Raw genomic sequence first — 11,945 nt, 5'->3', positions numbered from 1 at the left:
TTGTATAAGGGGTTTTCTGCATATGTTCCACACCTGTACGTGTATATATATCGGCCTATGGCCTCATGGGAATACAAGTTGCATATTCCTAACAGAAACAACGTCAATCCGGTTTGTTTCTGGTACAACAACCATGAGTTCTACATAGCGTTGGAAATGTTTTCTGTTGTATGATCATCATATCATAATAATGAATTGTAACTATCAGTTTGCTACTTCAGTCTAATGGCATTCTCTGTCAAAAACAACTGGCGTGTCCTGTTGAAATCCAAGATGTTTATTTATTTTTATTAGCTAAGCTGTGTTTGACCCATGTTTTTGTTTTTCCATCTGAGTTGGTTCACCATTTTGCTGAAGGCATGTACCATGCCTAAGCAAATATTCAGGATTTGAACATGGTATCATAACAAGCTTCTTCAAAACATTGTTTCTCTTAAAAAGTTTCATGGTTATCTTGGCTTAGTACGTACAGCAGGCCTGGTTGTTTCAGATCAATTGAATTTCCCCTGGACTGTCTGAACTACTGAGTGCTTGCAGGTTTCTTGAATTGAAAGGATCTTGTTGGCAGTAAAGGTTAGGGCCTTGGTTGGGTTAGTCTACAGATCATGTTACACAAAGACTTCTTGCCTATTTTTGTTTACTGAAAATGAACCGATCTCTGCACATAAAAAACGTAGGTAGTTCAAATTATGGAAGCAGAAGAACAAAACACAGAAAAGTGTTCCGCCGTCGCCGGGACTTGAACCCGGGTCTCTCGGGTGAGAGCCGAGTATCCTAACCACCTAGACTACGACGGATTGTGCTATTAGACGTGAAATCTATTTTCTTATTTCTTGTTTCATTCTGACGGGCTAATGCACATTCAGTGCCGACTCGAGCCAGCAAGAACATGTGCTATACCCGTTACTTTTAACTGACCGATTGACGTGATGTGAGAAAAAAGAGGACCAATTGACACGATCAAAAGAAAAAGGTGTAGAGCTGGGCAATTTGTCTTGATGTTGCTCAACACTGCCACCAAAGGGAGGTCCTCAACTTTTGAGACTTGAAATTTGGTTGCATTTTTTGTTGATAGCTTACCAAGCTGATCACTTGGTAGAAATAGGATAAGAATTACTATATCCGTCCTTGTTCACTAGTCGCCTCATATTTTTGGTCATTTTTTTACCATGATTTTAATAATTAATAAAATATAAGTTATACGTAGCAAAAATAATATCATTAGAAACTACATTCAAATGCGAATCCAACAATGTATTTTTTGGTGACATACATTAACATTTCGCTAGTCAAATATATGATCAAAATTTGATCTAAAATACGATGGGAGACTAATAAACCCATATGGAGCGAAAAGTGGCTGCAGAGGCCGAGCTCCATTAAGCTCTATATACATTTCTCAGCCAAAATACTTTTTCCATAACTCAAACAAAATCTGAAAAAAATGTTTTCATGTAGACATATACTTGAAGTATGCGTGTACAAATTTTCATAAACATATGTATTCATATGTGATGTATACAAAAAAGACAAATACACAGATTGAAATAGGCTTTTTCTTTGTTGTATTTGTATCAGATATTTGTCTTTTTTGTGTAGCATGCAAATGATCAAATTAGTTACTAAAATTTTATATATACTTAAAGAATATGCATATGTATTTGTACAAAAAAATTGGCATTTTTTGAAACTTTTAAATACATTTTGATTTATTTTTTTGCAAAACGAGCTCTATGGAGCCCGGTCTTTGCAACGCCACACTCCATATGGAGGTACTATGCAATCAAACAGTCCCACCAAAGTCTTCGTCAGAGGCAACACTAAGAGCACAACAAGTACCCTCAACAACATGGACACCGCACGCGGTGGACAAGGAAAATTTCGAGATGTAGCATGTGGTTCTAAGCCTTCCAATGCCATATTTTGCCACATATTTTTTTGCTAAGTTTGTCTAAGCTTATGTTAATAAAATGGAAACTACAAGTTGATCCTTAGTGTGGCAAAAAATATCTTCAACTTAGTCACAAGCCAAAAAAACCTCATAGTTTTCTGGACGTCAACAATGTGGACCGATTGCCCACCTAGTGACTGCCCATGCCACTCACCTTCTACCTCGACTTTGCCGCCTGTGCCAAAGCCTCTATGCTACCATCTCCACAAGCACATCGGCGACCTCCTCCTTGGCCACCTAATTTTCTTATTTAATCTCTACTATCAAAGGGAAATTTGTTGGCTTTGCTTCCATCGCTTCCACCTCTCTCATGGAGATATGCCCCTTCCCATCGATTTTATTTTAAACCATGTGATAACCCCCTTTATTTATTTTTCCAAAACTGACCCACACCTCCTTATTTTTGTGAACAAACCTTTGCAAAGCAATCAACACAAATCAAATAAATCGCCAATAGCAAGAAATTCTTGCAAGCAAACAATAAAATCAACTCACATAGTTGTACATACACAATCTCAATCACGTCAGATCATTAGGGCTGGAATTCGAGCCGAGTCGAGCCAGCTCAGCTCGACTCGCTAGAGCTCGTTTCGTTACCGAGCTAGCTTGACTCGGCTCGTTACTATAACGAGCTTAAACCCAAGATTGGCTCGACTCGTATAACTCGCGAGCTGGCTCGTTTAGCTTGTTAAGATCGTTAAAGATATGAACATAAAACCTTCAAAATGGTAAAGTTGATTATGTATATATTAAACATATATATCACTAAACAATTGTAATTTCCTTGTAACGCATGAGTCTCCTAGGCGGATGGGCCTTCAACGGTTGGGCCTTGTGTTGTGCGCCTGGAACGTAGGGTGCTGAGTGGCTTATCTTTTTTTGTATTGGGAGTGGCTGATCTTTTGTACCGAGCAGCGCCGGTCCTGGAGTTTCGGAGGCCCCGGGGCGAACTCAAATGAATTGGCCCAGCGAAGACATTGGAGGAAAATTTTGATTCCATATATTGATAAAAATCGTGAAAATCTATAATAAAATCATTGATAGCACCCTTCTGCAATCCAATGAACTCATCTGTTCGTTTCCTCTTTCTTCTTTTTTGGGAACCAGATAAATGTTTTTTGGGCAACATGTTTGCAAGAAAAGGAACAAAGGGACCTGAAGGTTGCTGTTCAAATCAGTGAGAATCTATGTTCTTCGGCTATCCAAATCTAATCATCAAGGAAACTAGAAGTCGAAGAGCAAGTCGGCAACACATGAACTCCACTCCAAATCTCCAACGCCGCTATACTGTTGTAAAAGGAAGAATATTATTAATCACTAGCTAGATTAAGATTGAGGGCAAAGAAAAGAGAAATTTCTCTAGATACTTACCTTTCTTTCCTGCAAGCATCCGGCGGTGGCCCGATCTGTGAGGCGAACGAGAAAACGAACCGGCGTGGAGACATGAGGAATCGCCGCCTCGCTCCTGTGCGCGCGTACCTTCTTGAGGCCTCTTGGCAATTGGGCTTCTGTTAGAAGTTGGATGATGGGCTTCTCAGCCTACAAACTTTTTTCTTTTTCATTTTCATTTTACGAATTCATCAGGGCCTATATCATCTACTATACACACATTGCAGCACAGGTCGGGGCCCCTAGTTTGGCTGGGCCCTGGGCCGTCGCCCCTGCTGCCCTGGTCCAGGGCCGGTCCTGGTACCGAGCCTAACAAGTTATACGAGTACTCGTGAGATTGGCTCGTTTAACTTGGTCTATAAACGATCTTAAACTAAAACTTGGCTCGACTCGTTATTCTTCGAGTTCGAGTCGATTCGAGCCGAGTCACGAGCTACTCGTTTAGCTCGCGAGCTTCGAGCTTTTTTTCCAGCCCTATAGATCATATATGTCCTTACATTTGCCTACAGATTCTCTCCTCGTAGCATATCTCAGTCTCAATCCAATCAAAATCATCCTATGTTGAACTACTAGAATAAAGTTGCCCCCTTTGCATCGCACGGGTATTTAGCTAGAAAGTTTTAAATGTATTGAAAATCACAAGCCAATCAACCTCGTAGTTTTTCGGACATCAAAGATGTGGACCTATCGCCCAACTGGTGACTGCCCATGCCGCTCACCTTCAACCTCGACTTCGCCGCCTTTGCCAAAGCCTCTACGCTCGCTACCCTCTCTGCACTGTGCATCAGCGACCTCCTCCTTGGCCACCGGATTTTATTATTTAATAATATTTAAATGTATTGTTAAAATAAACGGTTTAACAATTGAGATATTTTGTATATGAAAAATAAAATGTTATGTACCTAGAAATAAATGTTCATATATTAAAAGTAATATTCGTATCATATTTTTTTAACCTTGTACGAAAAATTCAGATTAAAAAAAATCATGCATTTGAAAATAGTTGTTCATGTGTGTTAGAATATATGTTTCTTCAGAGGATTTGCAAGCTCTTTTTGGTGTTTTCTTCTGGTGGCGGTGATTTGCTACACAGATCATGACTATCGACGTCTTCTGGTCTACATTGACGACTTCCTGGTTGTTGCTTCTACAAGCTTCCGGGTTTAAACAAGTTCGCTCCATCAGAGAAGGTCTAGAGCTGGCAATAAGCTTTGCTCACGCCATGCCACACCAACGGATGCATGGGTATTAATAATTCGACACTCCTAAGAATTTGGATGTATTGTAAGGGTGTATGGAAAGACATGTGATACTAAATAAATGGCCTTAGGCCTTTTCCACACACAAAAATTACAAGTGGTTATGTATTTTCCCCATACACAAAACAAAACAAGCAGAAAAAAAGGAACTAAAAAGCATCAGCAAAAATGTGAAAATGAATCGGAAGATGGTCCCGATCTTATTGGGCCCGGCCACCCACTTTGGAGTTGGGACAAAGGCGTAACTCTCATTATTTGTCGATGTGAGCGGCAAATAGGATTCCCAGGGAAAATTGGATGATGCATATCTGATGCTCAACCCATCAAAATGTCAACAAAACGCGTGTGGACACCCCATTTTGGGTTTCGGTTTATTTCTTTGTTTCTTGCATTTTTGTCTATTTTTCACCCTTTTCTCGATTTATGTTTATGGTTTTTCTTTTTACACTTCATTTTTTTCCATGAATGCATGAAATTCGCGCGTGTGTTAATAACTTTTTTAAATACAATTATTATAACCTTTAACCGAAATGCTTCTTTCTACCCTCACAAAATAATGCTTCTTTCAAAAGTACTTTTTATAAAAATCGGGGAAGTAAATGGGGCGTTCCATGGCCGGGCCATACAAGGTCCTTCAGTCATTTCCTCGACTAATAAAACAGGAGGTCTCAAAAAATGGGAAGATGTAACACAATATATGGTTGATTGTTTGAGTTGGGCCTTTTGCTGAAACCAAAGCTCGGTTTCTACTCGCCCTTGTTGATGTTTTCTTATCTAGGGTGGTGGCGATTTGCTTCACAGATCGCGGCCGTGGGCATCTCCTGGTCTGCATCGATGATTTCCATTCGGTTTTTTTTTTTGGTGAATCAGTGGTGAATTCTAGGGCTTATACGCCCAAGGGTAGGATTGGACCAGGCCGCTGGAGACCCAGAGGCTGAGGCGATCGCGAGTCGCGACCTGAGACCTCAGTCGACGTCGAAGACGCACGCTCCCGCTCCGGCGGTCTTCAGCCGACTCAACCACCGCGATCTTCTGCCGTCCCGAGCAATACAAGTGCCGCGTTGGCGATGCTCCGATCCGCCACTGGGCTCGCGCTCCGGCGGCCGGCACTGGCCCGTCGGTTCTCCGGCAGCAACGGAGGCAGCTACACCACCCGGGTACGTACGTACGTAGGCATCTCTGCTTGTCGACGGGTAATTTGCGTATTCGTATGTCTGGGAGGGATTGTAAGCCTGCAGTAGTATTTCCCTACCTTGGCTCGAGGCTCGACTAGTTGTGATTTTCAGCTTCCTTTTGATTGTAGTAACTTTTTAAAAAAAAAATTGATTGTAGTAACTTTTTTTTTTAAAATGATTGTAGTAACTTATTCAGCTACTCCGATTTATAGAGGATGATGTCCTCCGATGGTACGGATTATGGATCCTGGACGGCTGATAACATCAAGAGAGCAATAGAATCTTTTTACGAAAACTGGTACTGCATACATCATCCTTATTTGATGATTTTGCCATTTTCAACCTCTTCTCGTTGCTCATTTCTTCATAATTATTCCCAAACAAACTGTTCATAAATTCATTTATTTTCTGAATTGTTGCTGAGATTTGCAACATATCTGATCTGCTGATGGTGGCTTTATTACAGGAGAGGGCCTGAGCTGCTGTTTGGCCGCATCGCCCTTACCATGATGGTCACATACAAGTACAACGTGACAGGGAAGGGAATAATGGGATACAGATTCGACGAGGCGAGGAAGGAGCGGGAGGCCAGGGAGCGGCGGGAGGAGGCGAGGAAGAACAATATTGATATTTCTCTCTGCTGATCTCTTTGCACACACACCCAAACATATGGGTAATATGGCAGTTATTATCTTGGGAACATCAGGAAGAAGGCCACACTCTGTCAGAACTGCTTTTCATAAGGCTTGACAGCCCTTTTAGCTTCTGTGTGTACTTTCTATTTTATTTATTTATTTACTGCGGTCAGCATGCTTGTAGCACATCATTTCCAACATAACCAGCATCGCATAGAACACTTTCAGACTCCAACTCGTTGCTGTCATTGTGTCGAGCATTTTCAGACATATAGCATTGCATCAAGCATTTTCAGACCATTCATGTCAAGTCATTGCATAGCAAGCAGCGCAATAAGCTACTACCTCCGTTCCAAAATACTTGTCTGAAACCATTTGCATAACCAGCTGCCATCTCTTCTCACCCAATCCCTCTCCTCCTGCCGCTTTTGTTTTCCAATCTCGGTTAAGATGGGTTTGAAATTCAATTACCTACTCCTACTCCTCGTGTTCAATCACCTCCATGACCACTCCCTACTCCTCTTGTTCAATCACCTCCATGAGACCATGACACTCGATCCCCAATGGGGCACTAGCTCGCAGTCGCTAGAACCGCGTCAAGAAGACCACAAGTGCTCAACACACTACTGATAATATCCTCCTCTCGTTCCATACCAAAGCACATGCACATTGCAAGTCTAATATATATAAGCCAGATTTGACTTAAAAGACGATGACCATTTAGAGCTCATAGTAGGATCACCACATGATAATGTCATCAAGAGGCAGAGTTTCCAGTTCCTTACAGGGTCAGAATAAATTACGCACATGCAGTCTCACATAAGCATCACCGAAGGAAGTTCTGAGTTTTATCCAAGGTCAGCTCCAGGAGAGAGATAATTTTATGTGGAAGAAATGAGCAAGCAAACAGTCAATATAGCTCTATCCTTTGCACGCTTTGCCTCATGAACTAGGTGATGCCCCATCACACACGCAAATTAATGCCTCGACATATGAACAAGTTTTCATGTCGAACACTTGCTTTTGGTAAGCATTTTTATTACTAAACTTTTAAATTGTTGAGTATGTTACTTTTACATACATTGTTGCTTGGTATCTACCCGTATATGGCGTACATGCGAGCACCGGGACGTTTTTGTCCTGGGTCTGCCCCTGCAGATGCTGTTGGCCTTCCCTGAGGACGATGACGACTTCCACATGTACAATGCCAATGAGGCATATGATGAAACGAAGGAAAGGTAAAAAATTGGTTTTCGTTTGTTTAATTTGTACAATACGCAATCATAATTTTACATGAAAATTTGTATTGTTCATTACTTTTGTAATTATAATAATATAGTCAACAATCATACATGAAGATGATGAACGAGGTGGTAGGTATAGATGATATGTCTTTGTTCACTCTGTTTAAGGATGGCGATGATTTTGCTTCCAAAACAAAGATGTTAAAAATACGACATGCAAGAACACGAAGAAGATCAAATCAACACAGTGTGGACACAAGAAATTTAGCGTGGAAAACCCCTCCAATGAGAAGGGAAAAAATCACGGGCTCCAGCCAACGAATTTCACTATATCGGGTTAGGTTACAAACGTTAGAGATTTACAACGATTGGCTGATGTAGTAACAAAACACAAGGTTTGAAATTCGTAAATCCGTTCCTAACATATAGGCTGTGCAACAAGCGCCAATCTTACAAAAATGTACTTGTTAAGATAGCTAATGCTACATAAGCAACGAAAGTGCTACTTCAGTTCTCTATGATATATGCATCTCTGATACCATGTAGCTTGGCAGCCACCTCTTGCATGTTGATGCGAATACCCGGAGATGTCTTGGTGCAGCAAAGACCAATGTTTAGCATACATAGCAGAGAGCATACACCTTTTCCATTCAAACCAATTGGAGTATCATGACAAAGCTCCAACTCTTGTATCAGTTGAGGATCGATAATCTCAATTACTCTATCAGGTAAACTGATCTCTGTAAACTTCACAATACTCAGTCCATCCTTAAACATGTCATCAGTTGGCCTTCTCCCAAGGAATATCTCGAGGAGGACAACACCAAAGCTGTAAACATCTGCGGCGGTTGAAACTTGACCACCACTTGCATATTCTACAAATGGAATGGATAAAAAGAGGAGTTGATTTCTCTTTCACTCGTTAAGACAAATGTAGATCAACACAAGATATAATAAGGCTGTTACCTGGAGCAGCGTATCCGATCGCCCCCATTAGTCCAACCGAAGAAGAGTTTGGGTTACCAAGAGATAACACCGTGGAACCAACTTTGAATCTTGCCAAGCCAAAGTCTCCAACATGAGCTGTCATATTGTCATCCAAAAGAATGTTGCTAGGCTTCAGATCACAATGAACCATTGTTCCTTGATTGTTATGGTGTAGGTACTCCATTGCATCTGCTACATCCACCATAATGCTCATCCTTTGAGTCATTGTAAGAAGGTTCAACTTTGAAGATCCTTCAGAGTCTCTAGTTGAATATAGTAGTTTATGTAAGTCTCCTCGTGGCATGAACTCATACACTAGGGCCTTGAAATCAATACCATTAGAATAAATACTTGAGCATGCAGTTCGAATTGGGACCAGATTACGGTGCCGAAGATTTTTCAATGCATTACATTCCGCAAAAAAGCTCTTTTGTGCTCCTCTTGTCTCGAGGTTGAAGACTTTTACTGCAACCTCATTTTCTTCTTCAAATAGTTTTCCTTGGTATACAGAACTATACCTCCCGTTGCCAATTAAGTTGGATGTTGAAAATCCTTGTGTTGCTCTCGCTAGATCATTGAAAGGAACTTTGGGAAATGTTGTAGAAAATGAAGGCAAAGATATAGATTCTCTCTTGTGTTTTCCTCTCCAGAGAATTAAGCCAAATATGACAATAGCAAGTGACACCATACTGGCTGTTAGTATAACTCCTTCGAGCACTAAATATTTCTTGTGTCTAGTTGAACTTGAAGGCATAATAGAACATGCTGGCATGTGTAACTCCAGTGCCCCACCACAAAGACCCTTGTTTCCATCAATCCACACAACAGTAGCATTACGGAAGATACCTTTTGTTGGAACCTCACCTTTAAGATTGTTGAATGACAAATCTATTTTCTCAAGATATTGTAGGTTGCCAAGAGTTATTGGTATTGGCCCAGTTAAGTTATTGGTGGAACAGTTCAAAACTTTGAGGCTGGTTATGTGGCCTAATGAAGTGGGAATGCTTCCAATAAAAATATTTGAGTCTAATTCAATGTATTCTAAACTTTCACAATCACCCAGACTGTTTGGAATATCTCCGGATAGCTTGTTTGATGAAGACGCAAAATTTATGAGTTGTTTAGCATTCCCAATGCTTGTAGGAAGTTGTCCGTGGAGGTTATTGAAAGATACATTAATTATATTTATTGCTGGTATTTTGAAGATCTCCATTGGAATCTTACCATCAAGATTGTTGCTGGAAATGTCCAAATATTGAAGCATTGGAAAGTTTCCAAAACTTGGTGGTATATGGCCAGTTAACTGGTTCGAGAATATAGTGAGCAATCCCAATTGAGACAAGTTGGACAAGGATGATGGAATGATCCCTGTAAAGAAGTTTGTGTTCAAACGAACTTGTTCCAAAGGTTTGAGAATTCCAATCCACTCAGGAAGCACACCTGTAAAATGATTCCCCTCCAATGCTAAAACAAACAGGTTGCGATGGTTTTCTATGCCGGGAGGAAAACCTCCCTATAGTTGATTTTCATTCAAGTATAGACGTTGGATTTGACTCGAAAGGTTGCCTAATGAACTTGGTACCTGCCCTGATAGACGATTCCAACCCATCCCGAACACTTGTAGCTCCGTACAGTTGCCTAAGCTGTCCAAAAACTCCCAATCTTCCCTGCTATGTGCTTGGAGTTGATTTCTTTCAAGATTCAAATGTGCGAGGTTGGTAAGTTTGCCAATCTTGGGCACCGATCCGGTGAAGTGGTTTCGGCTCAAATCAATGAAGATTAGATTGGAAGCATTAGCAAGTGAACTAGGAATGTGCCCTCGAAACAAGTTGGCTCCCAATTGAAGTATCTGGAGATTGGGAAGTGAGGAACATAAATTTGGTGGTACCTCCCCACTTAGACCATTGAGAGCAAGGGAAAGGCCGACAAGTGTAGAAAGATTCAAGATGGCTTGGGGAAACCTACCTGTGAGCTGATTGATACCAACATACAGGGTCTGCAAGCTGGACAAGTCTGCAAACTCACTTGGGATATTTCCCTTGAAGTGATTATATGCAAAGGAAATCACTTTTAGTGTTGTGATATTGGCAAGAGAAGCTGGGATGGTGCCAGTGAGGTTATTAGCTGGAAGTTTTAACAGCTGAAGGCGAGGAGGCAAATCAGCAGGAAATTGGCCAACTAGATTGTTAAATGAAAAACGCAGATCCTTGAGCTTCGAGCAGTTTGCAAAACTCGGTATCCTACCTTGCAGTGTGTTATTTTACAAGTGCAAGGTTTGGAGGCGGCGCAAGTGACCAAGGGAGGGTGGAATCTCCCCGGTAAGTGAGTTTTCCGTCAGGGCTAGAGAGTGCAAGAATGAAAGGTTCCCAAGTGTAGGAGAGATGTGTCCTACTCCTACCAAACCTCGGCTTGTAAGGTTTAGAGAAGTGACACGATGTGGTAGAGTCTTCTTTGTCCTGCACAAGACACCTTCCCAGTTGCAGAAGTGTGTGCTATCATTCCAGGACATGAAGACTTGCTGCGGATCGAGACTGATTGCATTTTTGAATCCCAGCAGTGATAGTCGATCTGTCTCGTTTCCATGCAAGGAGGAGGAGCTGCAGATGGCGGCATGTGCAGTGCAAGCCACCAACACCAAGAGAAGCAACTGTCGGGTCTTAGCAGTAACCTTCATAGCTGGGCAGCTAGTGGTACGTGCGCTGGTCGAATTAGATCCATCTTCAGTATGTAATATATGCGAAAGGAGAAATTTTTAGATGGTTAATAAATGACATAATATATGCTAGCAGATATTCATGAATTCATGGATTGTTCTGGGTGAATCACCTGGGGGATTTCCTTTTCTTTCCTGGCAGGAATAAGAGCTACGCCTTCGGCTGCAGGGCAGAGACGAGACCAACAAAGCATATACGTATATGTTTACAAGTTTGGAGTATGGAGTGTTTGATTCTTCCCGTTCACCATTGTTCTTAATTTATAGGCGCGTCACTGGTATTCTACTTACCACACGCTTGCTCGGAGATACTTTCTGCTGCTGACTGGTCTCCATTCCTCTCAAATATTAGATCGCTACTGCTGACCACTGCTGTCATGGGTCTTGGGTCATGAAAGACGAGGAATATTTACAGACCACACTATTTACACGCTAGAAGGACTCAGTAGCTATGGGTCTTGGGTCCTCGTCGTATACTGCACAAGTGTTCTCATCACTCTACATCAAGTAGATTCCTAAAGAAATCCACATCAAGTACTGCATACCTTTCAAAGATGTCGGCAAGAATTATTGTGGAAAGAAAGAAATGTGT

At 41.4% G+C, this 11,945-nt stretch overlaps 1 non-coding gene and 1 pseudogene across 1 annotated transcript; both read right to left on the bottom strand.

The window, feature by feature from the left end:
• Nucleotides 1-724: 724 nt before the first annotated feature.
• On the bottom strand, nt 725-797 carry TRNAE-CUC. The gene has a single exon. It is a non-coding gene; the product is annotated as a tRNA-Glu (tRNA).
• Nucleotides 798-7,961: 7,164 nt separating this feature from the next.
• On the bottom strand, nt 7,962-11,567 carry LOC119303795 (annotated as a pseudogene).
• Nucleotides 11,568-11,945: the final 378 nt, after the last annotated feature.

The sequence above is a fragment of the Triticum dicoccoides genome, chromosome 5A (assembly GCF_002162155.2).
Source record: "Triticum dicoccoides isolate Atlit2015 ecotype Zavitan chromosome 5A, WEW_v2.0, whole genome shotgun sequence".
In the NCBI taxonomy this organism is placed as follows: domain Eukaryota; kingdom Viridiplantae; phylum Streptophyta; class Magnoliopsida; order Poales; family Poaceae; genus Triticum; species Triticum dicoccoides.
This window is presented reverse-complemented; position numbering and strand designations above follow the sequence as displayed.